This window comes from Peromyscus maniculatus, chromosome 8 (assembly GCF_049852395.1).
Source record: "Peromyscus maniculatus bairdii isolate BWxNUB_F1_BW_parent chromosome 8, HU_Pman_BW_mat_3.1, whole genome shotgun sequence".
Lineage (NCBI taxonomy): Eukaryota > Metazoa > Chordata > Mammalia > Rodentia > Cricetidae > Peromyscus > Peromyscus maniculatus.
Genome location: NC_134859.1, coordinates 43,771,433 through 43,783,099, shown reverse-complemented (window position 1 = coordinate 43,783,099; position 11,667 = coordinate 43,771,433).

The window sequence follows — 11,667 nt, the reverse complement described above, 5'->3', positions numbered from 1 at the left end:
GATTCACAGCTGTCTGTGAGTCCACTTCCAGGGGGTCCAATGCTCTCCTCTCATCCTCTTGGGCACCAGGCACTAACATGTGCACAGCAACACATACAGGCAAACCACTCCCACACATAAAATAAAGTAAGTCTTTTAAAAGAAGCCATGGAAATTACATATACTTTTACTTTGGGGTGGGAGGGGAGACAGAGTTTCTCTGAGTAGCTTTGGAGCCTGTCCTGAAACTCACTCTATTAGACCAGGCTGGCCTCGAACTCACAGAAATCCACCTGCCTCTGCCTCCCGAGTGCTGGGATTAAATGCGTGTGCCACCACCGCCTGGCAGCTTTATTTATTTTTAAAAAGCCCAGTTATGAGCCTGGAAAAGTGGCTCCCCAGTTAAGAGCATTTGTTGTTCCAGAGGGCCTGGATTCAATCCTCAGCACCCACATGGTGGCTCACAGCCATCATTAGCTCCAGTTCCAAGGGATGTGATGCTGATACCCTCTTCTGACCTCTGACCTCTGACCTCTGAAGGCACTGGGCACACCTATGGTGCCTACATAATTGCAGGCAAAATATTCAATACCTAAAATAAGTAAATCTTAAAAATAAGTAAGCAATATGCCTATTTGTGGAATATTTTCCATGAAAAGAGAAGCTCCTGCTGTTTGTGACAATTTGTGAGCCTGGGAGCCACCATGTGCTGCAGTTGGAATGCTGTGTTTTCTCCAAAGGTCACCTTGAGAAGGAATGCCCATGTGACAGCATCAGAAGTGAGGTTTGTGAGAGGTAAGAAAACCATGAGCACTCCACCTCAGGAATTTATGAATTCCTTGCAAGAGGGCTCCCCGGAGAAGGTAATAAGTCCCCATTTACCCTTGCAGCTCTTGAGCAGACAGTGTCCATCCCCTGCAGAGGACACAACATGCCTCTCTTGACAGCTGAGATCATCCCTCACTCAACACCAAACCTTCTGCCACCTCAACCTTGGACTTGCAGCCTCCAGAGCTTCGAGAAATAAGCATTACAGTGTTCTGAGTTCTCCACCCAGGGGTGCTTTTCTTTTTCAGCCTGGTAAAAGTAAAGGGGTTTACTGGGAGGGGTGTTTGAACCCAAGACAAACCGAAGCATCTTTGGAGACAGCAAAACCCAGCTCTGAGGCCTCTTTGTTCAAAGAGTTTGTAATGCTCGTTCATGAACTCCACCTTCACTCTGCCTAGAGCAATTTTCATCTTGTAATTCTTTTTTTCCTAGGAGTAAACATTTTTTTAAAAAAAAATTGTTTCTTTTAGGGACTGGAGAGCACTGACTACTCTTCCAGAGGACCCAGGTTCAATTCCCAGCACCCACATGGCAGCTCACAACTGTCTGTAACTCCAGTTCCAGGCTGTCTGGCACCCTTACACAGACATACATGCAGGCAAAATGCCAGTGCACATAAAAATAAGTGAATCTTTAAAAAATTATTTTTAATTTTTAGATTATTATATTATTACACCATTTGCTCCTCCCCTTCCTCCCTCCAAACCCTCCCACATAACTCTCTTTGATCTTTCAAATTCATGGCCTCTTTTTTCATTAGTTGTTGTACACACACACACACACACACACACACACACACACACACACACACTTCTAAGCACATAACTTTAACCTGCTTGGTCTGCATAATGTTACTTGTATGTACGTTTTCAGGGCTGGTGCTGATAATCAATTGGTGTGCTCTTCCCTGAGGAAGACTCTTTCTTCCACTCTCAGTATCTCTTAGTTTCCCGTCGTTCTTGGTGTAGGGTTAAGGTCATCCTCTTTAGCAGTCTGTTGTCCTTGTTCAGCTCATGCTTGGGCAGTCATGTTGGTAAGACTCTACGGGTGTTGCTTCTAACACTCCTAGGAGACACATTCTCACAGCAAGCTCCCTGATCTGCTTGCTGACTCTTACAGGCTTTTCCCCTCTTCTTCCCCAATGGTCCCTGAAGCTTCAGTGTGGAAGTGTTTCGTGAGTGTATCCATTGGTCCTGGGCTCGACAACTCTGCATTTTGACTGGTTGTGGTTTTCGGCAATGCTCTCTGTCTGTTGCCAAGAGGAGTTTCCTTGATGAGAAGTAAAGGCTACACTATCTGTAAACATTAGGATAAAGGTTTAGATTGTCATTAGGCAGCAGGCTGGCTTTGTAGAGTAATGGTTAGAGGCTCTCCTCCAAGATCCTTAGCTTCACTAGCACTGTGTAGTTAGTTAGCTAGGCTTCTAGCACCAGGCGTGGTTTCCCTCTTGTGGAGAGGGACTTAAGTCCAATTAGAGAGCTGTTGGTTGCCACCAAGGTATGCATGCCACTATTGTACTCAGGGTTATGGTGCCATGCTTGTCATTGATGTGGTTCATAGGCGTCTAGCTGGGTAGGACTATTGGTTGCCTCCCTCCTTTGGAAGCTTAGGTGGCACCTTCTGGTACCATGAAAGAGGGCTTCTCATGTTTGGTATTGGGGGTTTTTAGGTGGTGTTTGGCTTTTGAAAGGATCATTGTCAGCTTAGAATGAGAAAAAGTCATTGAAATTATGTATGTAAGCTGGGCGGTGATGGCACATGCCTTTAATCCCAGCACTCAGGAGGCAGAGGCAGGCGGATCTCTGTGGGTTTGAGGACAGCCTGATCTATAGAGTGAGTTCCAGAACAGCCTGGGCTACACAGAGAAAGCCTGTCTTGAAAAAACAAAAACCAAAAGAAAAAAGAGAGAGAAATTACATTATGTATGTATATTTATATACAGAACTGTATATTATAGGGTCTTTTAAGGTAAATAGTTAATAGTATTGGTTATTAATATATAACTCCTTCTGGCTTTTTCAGACATCCTTTTAGTTATTTTACCCTCCTCTATCCTTCTGTGTTTATCTTCCTCCCTGTCCCTAAAGAGTTCCCCTTTCCTGTTTGGTCAGATCATTAGTCCCCTGATACGCCCTCTCTATGGTTCTCCAATCCGCCGTCCTGACAATGTCCCATTTAAATTTCCTGGTTTCTGCAGCTGCTCCAGGACATGTACTCATATCTGAAGATTTGTAATGAGGGGCCTCCAAGAGAGTTCTTTAAATTAAAAAACATATATTGCGCCGGGCGTTGGTGGCGCATGCCTTTAATCCCAGCACTCGGGAGGCAGAGCCAGGCGGATCTCTGTGAGTTCGAGGCCAGCCTGGGATACCAAGTGAGCTCCAGGAAAGGCGCAAAGCTACACAGAGAAACCCTGTCTTGAAAAAACCAAAATATATATATATATATATATATATTGGCACTTATTAATACACGAATAGATAAATCTTGAACATTTGAAACTACAGGAGGAAGTAAGAGAACACAGAAGATTTTTTTTTTCTGAATTATACATTTCCGTAATTGATTTGCTTTCCAAGAATTCTTCCTCTCAGTCTTCAAATCCACACAGTGCTTGAACTGCAACTAGGTGGGTACAGCGCTCTCCCTCCATCCACCCAGGTCAAAGCCTGAGATCAGCTGCCCCTAAGAAGAAGTCAGGGTCCAGCTGAAAGACTTCTACACCCCAGGCAACAGAGCAAACCTCTTCATGGACCACAACGGCATGTGAGGAGCCAGCAGCAGAGAAGCCACAGAATTTCTGAGCCATTAACCAGAGTAGAAATGCAGTGCTTCTCACGGGGGAGAGCAGGGTTTAGACTTCATGCAAGGGACCTAACACTGACATTCCCCCAGAGTCTGTATCTTAACTAACCATGTCCCAGAGCAGATGGGATAAGATACCTGTACGTCTTTCTGGAGGACAGAATGGAGGTAGGTAGCTTCATGTGCCTTGTCATCAAGAAACACTGCAAAAGGAGACGCTTCACAGAGTGGGAAAAAGTCCTTGCCAGCCATGCATCTGGCAAGGGATTAATATCTAATATACACAAAAAATTCAAAAAAATCAAACACCCAAAACAAATCCAATCAAAAAATACATAAAGAAAATAAATACTTGGGGCTGGAGAGATGGCTCAGAGATTAAGAGCACTGTCTGTTCCTCCAGTCCTGAGTTCAATTTCCAGCAACCACATGGCAGTTCACAACCACCTATAATGAGATCTGGTGCCCTCTTCTGGCCTGCAGGGACACATGCAGGCAGAACACTGTATACATAATAAAGAAATAAATCTTTAAAAAAAAGAAAGGAAGGGAGGGAGGGAGGGAGGGAGGGAGGGAGGGAGGGAGGAAAGAAAACACACAGATACTTCTCAAAAACAAAGTACAAATGGCCAATAAATACATGTAAAAGAATCCAAGCCAGGCATTTAATCCCAGAACTCATGAGACAGAAGCAGACAAATCTCTGTGAGTTTCAGGCCAGTCTGGTCTACATAGAGCGTTCCAGGACATCCAGAGCTACAAAGTGATACACCTTCTCAAATAACAAGTGTTCAGTATCTATCCTCAGCCATCAGGGAAACACAAATCAAAACTACACTGAGTCTCCATCTCATCTCAGCCAAAATAGCTATCATTTTTTAAAATTGCTTTCAAGGATGCAAGAAAAAGGGAACCCTATAAACTGCTGTGAGATATGTAAACTAGTGCGGCCCCTATAAAAGTCAACATGGAGGTTCTTTAAAAAATCATGTGACCTAACCATACCCCTGGGAATATACCATATACCCAAATGAATCAGAACACCACAGAGATACCTGCACATGCATGTTTATTGCTACATTGTTCACTAGAGCCAAGTCACAGAATCAGTCCAGATGTCCATAAACACATAAAGAGATAAAGAAAATGTGGGCTGTATATACAGTGGAGTTTGATTCTGTCATAAAGATTACAGTTCTGTCAATTCTAAGAAAGTAGATGAACTAGAGACTATCATATTAAGCAAACTAAGCCTCTCAGCAAGACAAGTATTACATGTTTTCCCTCATATGTGGAGCTATTCTCTCTCTCTCTCTCTCTCTCTCTCTCTCTCTCTCTCTCTCTCTCTCTCTCTCTCTCTCTCTGTGTGTGTGTGTGTGTGTGTGTGTGTGTGTGTGTGTGTGTGTGTGCAGGCACAATATGTTATAGGTGGAAGACCATTTGGGAATTGAAAAGGACTAGTGATAGAAGGGGAGGGGTAAGCAGAAAGTGGTTAGGAAATATGGTCAAAGTACATGATATGCTTGCGTAAGGGCACTATTATAAAGCTCTTGCTTTGTACAACAAATATAAACTAACTTTTAAAAGGAATTGGCTAGGGGCTGGAGAGATGGCTTAGCTGTTAAGAGCACTGCATGCTCTTCTAGAGGACCCGGACTCAATTCCCAGCACCCACAAGGCAGCTCACGACTGTTTGTAACTCTTAAAACTGACACCCTCACACAGGCGTACATGCAGGCAAAACACCAATGCACATAAATAAATAAGTAGATAGATAGATAAACAGATAGATAGATGATAGATAGATAGATAGATAGATAGATAGATAGATAGATAGATAGATAGATAGATAGATAGATAGATAGATAAGGAATGGGCTAGGGCTGGAGAGATGGCTCAGCAGTTAGAAGAGCATTGCTGCTCTTGCAGAGGACCTAGTTCAGTTCCCAGGACCCACAGGAGGCTACAACAACCTGCAACTCCAATTCTAAGGAATCCAATGCCCTCTTCTCACCAGGCATGCCTGCGGTGTACATACACACATGCAGGCCAAATAATAATATACATACACTAAAAATAAAGAGAGCCAGGCCTGGTGGTCACACCTTTAATCCCAGCAGTCAGGAGGCAGAGGCAGGTGGATCTCCATGAGTCCGAGGCCAGCCCGGTCTACAGAGTGAGTTCCAGGACAGCCAGGACTACACAGAGAAAACCTGTCTCAAAAAAACAAAACAAACAAAAAAAGGAAAAGAAGTCAGTAGTATCAGACGTTTATGGTATATGAAATATTGGGCTAGTCCATCAAGAAGATTGCCAAAAATAAAAAAGAGAAAGAATACTCAAATTAATAGAAATTGGGGATGAAATGGAACAGGACAAAGGCTATACAATTCTACTCACGTATAACACAGGTTCTTAGAGGCTGAACGTTGACTGGTGAGTGCTGGGGTTCCGGAGCTGAAAGCAGAATGGTAGCTGCTGTGGCCCAGGGTGGGGCAGGAAGGATGTGGCACCTGGTGGGAAGGGATGTGGCACCTAGTGAGAGGGATGTGGCACCTAGTGAGAGGGATGTGGTACCTAGTGAGGGATGTAGCACCTAGTGAGGGATGTGGCACCTAGTGGGAGGGACGTGACACCTAGTGGGTGCCAACTCTCAGGTTTGTGAGATGAAGAGTCCTGGAGACGGTTGTGTAGCAGGCAGTGTATATCCACCACTGCCCAGCTATTGCTGCAAACAGGCCATGCTAAATTTTCTGTTACACATATTTTTCCAAAGTAAGAAAAACAGTCATTTTCTGTATTTTCTCCTCTGGTCTCTCATTTACCCGAAGGACAGGAGGAACTGTGAGATGGCCAGGGCTAGCATGAGCTGATGCATCCACTTTGCAGACTTGCCTGTGTGTGGAAAGCAGACTACACACTGATACTTTCGTGGAAGCAAGGGAGGGAACATAAAAAGAACATACATACCCCTTTGGCTTCTTAGGTCACCACTGGAAAAGGAGACTGGGTGGAGAGAAGGAGGAGAGTTTGCCTTCATGTGAGTGTGATTCCGAGACAAGGGGCTGGGGGAGATAGATATATACCTGGCATGCATGAAGCTCTGGGTTATATCCCTGCACGTCAAAAAGAATAACAGATGTTTGCCAAGTATGGTGGCTCATGCCTGTAATCCCAGCACTCAAGAGTCTGAGATAGAAGGATTCTTAGGCATTTGAAGCAAGTGTAATCTAATCTAGATAGTGAGCTCAAGCCTGGTGGTGGTGTTGCATGCCTTTAATTCAAGCACTCAGGAGGCAGAGGCAGATGGATCTCTGCAAGTTTGAGGCCAGCCTGGTCCACAGAGCAAGTTCCAGGACAGTTAGGGCTACATGGAGAACTCAGTAGCCTGGGCTACTCTGGTGCAAATAATAATAATAATAATAATAATAATAATAATAATAATAATAATAATAATAATAATAGATAACATACAGCTCTGAACCTCTGATCCCTCCTTGTAAATGCTAAGCTGAATTGCAAGCAAACCCCCGAAAAGGCCTTGACCACCGTGTGCCACCATTATGACAAACCGAGAAGAGTGTGTATATATGATAGGGGAAAGAGGTTTTCCGTGATCAGTGTGGAGAGGAACCGGCTGCTGTGGGCCAGCTGAGTAGGCCAAGTTCAATTACAAGAAATCTGTGGTGTGCAGGGTTGGACATGAGCCAAACCTTCTCATCAGCCTTCAGAGGGCCACACCCCAACCCACAGAGCAGAGCAGAGGAACTAGATGAAAGCAGGAAGGCTGGATTCGGCTGCCTGTGTCACCCACCACCTCACTGTGGGCCTGAGGCAAAGATGGGCCTTTTCCTTGAAGAGCGTTTTCAAATACATCAAATAAGCCCCAGATGATAAGAGTTAGAGTTCGAATGTGAAATGTCTCCCAGAAGCTCATGTGTTTGCACCTCTGACCCGAGTGGTGCTGTACTGGGAGGCTGTACAACATCCAGAACACGAGACCTGGTGGGCAGAGACAACCTGGAAGGTTTGAGTCATTTCTGAATCAGGGCTGCTCTCTGCCTCCAGCAGGCCGCCACACATTCCCACCTTTACAGACGGAGCTATTCCAGGCTCCTTGCCTTGTCCACTACGGTGGACTGAAATTTCTCTGAAACCTGGTGTTAAAATAAACCAGGGCTGGGGAGATGGCTCAGCAGTTAAAAACACTGCTGCTCTTACAGAGACAGCTCACAACCTTCTGTAACTCCAGTTCTGGGGATTCCAATGGCCTTTTCTAGCCTCCAAAGATACCACACACAGCCATAGATGCAGCCAAACATTCAGACACATAGAATTTAAAAAATTAATGTTTAAATAATCCTTTTCTCCCTTAAGTTCTGGGGACCAAACTCAGGTCCCCTGAAGATGCAGTAAGTACTCTTTAGTTGTTGTTGTTGTTGTTTGTTTGTTTGTTTTTTCAAGACAGGGTTTCTCTATGTAGCTTTGGTGCCTGTCCTAGATCTTGCACTGTAGACCAGGCTAGCCTCGAACTCACAGAGATCCACCTGCCTCTGCCTCCCAAGTGCTGGGATTTTAAAGGTGTGCACCACCACTGCCCGGCAAATAAGTACTCTTAACCACTGAGCCCTCTCTCCAGCCTCTTCCAACTACTTTTCTTTTGTTTGAGACAGGTTCTCACTACATAGCCCTGGCTGGTCTAGAACTCACAATGTAGACCAGACTGTCTTTGAATGCACAGAAATCTGCCTGCCTCTGCCTTCTGAGCTCTCCAAACACTTCCCAACAGAGGGGGAAAAATGTTATCTCAAATAAAAGTGATGCTTTTCTTAAAGAAACCACCATGGGACTATAGAAAATAAAGAAAGGAAATACACCAGGAGGAAAAGGGCACACGGCAGACCGAAGCTATAGAAGCACAGGGAAGCCAGGCGGTGGTGGCGCATGCCTTTAATCCCAGCACTCGGGAGGCAGAGCCAGACGGATCTCTGTGAGTTCGAGGCCAACCTGGGCTACAAGTGAGCTCCAGGAATAGGCTCAAAGCTACGCAGAGAAACCCTGTCTCTAAAAACCAAAAAAAAAAAAAAAAAAAAAAGCACAGGGAATAATGGCCGTTCGCTGCAGAGCAGATGGAGTCAATGCGATAGTTCTCTGGTTTGTGTGTGGTGACCCCGAAAATGCTTATGCTAGAGCCTGGTTCTCAGAGTGGTCATTTCCCTGGGAGTGTATCTTTGAAAACGATGAAGACAGACCTCCTGGAATCCCTGGGCTCTGAAGTTATTAGAAGAACAATCCTGGCTTCCCAATCTCAAGATGTGAGCTCTGCTCCCCACACTTGATACGGCCATTACCATCCATGAGGTGATGTCGCCAAGAAAAGACGCACAAGAACCTGAACATTCCCTTGGACTTTCAGTTCTCTCCTTCTCTTGTGAGAGCCAAAGTTACATTTTAAGTTTTAATTACTATGGCTTAGAGATCCATGAAACAAAAATGCCTCTGATCTGCAAGTCCCTTGCCCAAGGACAGACAGTTCCTGAAATGCTGGAGGCTGTTGTTTATGGAAGATAACAAGACACATGTTTTCACTCCCCTAAACAAGCTTGTTGGACCCAACTACACCAGATGTGCTTGATCACGTGTGGGTGGGAGGTTCACAGGCTGGAAATATGCTTGCCCCTGATTGGGTGTAGGCTGGAGGTACTTCAGGATGTATGCTTGCCCCTGATTGGGTGTAGGCTGGAGGTACTTCAGGATGTATGCTTGCCCCTGATTGGGGGTAGGCTGGAGGTACTTCAGGATGTATACTTGCCCCTGATTGGGTGTAGGCTGGAGGTACTTCAGGATGTATGCTTGCCCTTGATTGGGTGTAGGCTGGAGGTACTTCAGGATGTATGCTTGCCCTTGATTGGGGGTAGGCTGGAGGTACTTCAGGATGTATGCTTGCCCTTGATTGGGGGTAGGCTGGAGGTACTTCAGGATGTATGCTTGCCCCTGATTGAATCTTATGGGAAATGCAATGAATTATGGGTTTTCCTTCTTAAGCCCTTGCCATACTTGATTCTGGGCCATTTCCAGGGACCTGAGTATAGACCTGGTCAGAGCCCATTCACCTGGCCAGTATTTAATTAAAGCTTGCTTTAAACTGTGGTAATTTTGCCTTATTCTCAGTCAGTGGGATTCACACACACACACACACACACACACACACACACACACACACCATCTGGGCTGAGTGTGATCAACCACACATCTTCTATTTTTTCCTTCTGGGACAGGATCCCGCATGTAACCCAGCCTGACTGAATGTGAGATCCTCTGCTGCAGCCGGTGGAATGCCAGCATAACTGAGGGACAATGACCAGCTGGAGTGTGGCGAGCATGGCTCTGGCAGGCCTTGCCCTTCTCCCCCACTCCCTCTGCCTTGCTAAAAACCACTAGACGACATCCCTAAAGCGAGCCACCAAGGTCTATTCCCTTATTTGGCCACTTCCTCCTCTTGAGGCTGACCACCAAGGTCCAGCCCTCAAAGTAGTGAAGTCCAGTAATCAAAAGCCCCCTTTGGCTGCCCTAATTAACATGCCCAATCAAAATGAAACACACCTCATCCTAACTCAAGGTTTCCTCCTTTACCTTTATAAACCGCCGTTTTCCTCTGTGCCATGCCTGTCTCCTCTATCCAGAGGCAGTCCTTTGTCCCCCGGGAACAAATATCCCCTCCCTGTCCCTTGTTCCCTTCCCCTTCTCCCTCATCCTCTGTCTCCTGTCTTTGTCTCTTATTCCCTGCTCTCTGTCCCTCTGAGGCAAACAAATCTCCTTTGTGCTAAGAACTTGGTCTTGGGAGTCCAGAGCCAATACTTTTCCCATCACACCTGGATAGCTTCTCAGATGTTACTCAAATTTTCTTTTCAAAAAAAATTTCTTTTAACCACAAATTTAGTTTGTAGAGTGCTTGCCCCACAGGCACAAACCACTGGGAGGGATTTGTGTCAGCCTGGGATACATAACACCATGTCAAAACAAAACAATACAAAACAAAAACAAAACAAAACAAAAAAACAGCTGGAGAGATGTCTCAGTGATTAAGAGCTCAGGCTGTTCTTCTGGAGGACCTGAATTCAATTCCCATCCACCACATGGAGTCTCACAACCATCTGTAACTCCAGTTCCAGGGAATCCACTGCCCTCTTCTGGACAGCACTGAGCCTGCATGCATATGGTACATAGACATTCATGCAGGTAAAACACCCATACACACAATTATAAATAAGTAACAAATAAATCTGTTGCTGAAAAGATACTAGCACCATGTTCCCAAGTGTCCTAGACCCCAGAACTGTGAGTCAGATACATCTCTATTCTTTATAAATTACCTGGAATCAAGTGTGTGGTTATAACATGTTATGAAATGGAATAATTTTTAACTACGTAAAGATGTGCTGCCTTTGTTTAACTATGTAAAGATGTGCTGCCTTTGTTTATGCTGCATTTGTTTAACTATGTAAAGATGTGTTGCTGCCTCACCTTGCCCGCTTAAGGCGCCCAATTAGTCTAATAAAAAGCGAAATTTCCAGTAGCTAGGCAGAGGAGGGATAGGAAAGGTTGGTGGGCAGAGAGAAAAGGGGAGACAGACAGACAGACAAGGTGAGCCATCCAGACACGGAGTAAGCAGGAAAGCAGGATGGACAGTAGGTAGATGAGGTAAACAGGCCTCGGGGCAGCACATAGATGAATAGAAATGGGTTAATTTAAGTTAAAAAAAAGTTAGCTAGAAACAAGCCTAAGCTAAGGCTGAGCATTCATAATTAATAAGTCTCTGTGTCATAACTGGGGCCTCGTGGTACAAGAAAGCCTGCTACAATAATAACAGAAAGCAAATTAAAAGGAGAAGCACCATCCAGCATCCTCTGGAGCGTGAGGTCCTCAGAATCCTTTCACCTGCACATTTGGCCTGTCTCTACACAAGTTCCCACCAAGCAGCTCTGACCACAGGTTCAGTCCAGCAGCCCACAGAGCATCATGGCTAGTTCCCTCTCATGTTCCTGTAATTTTTTT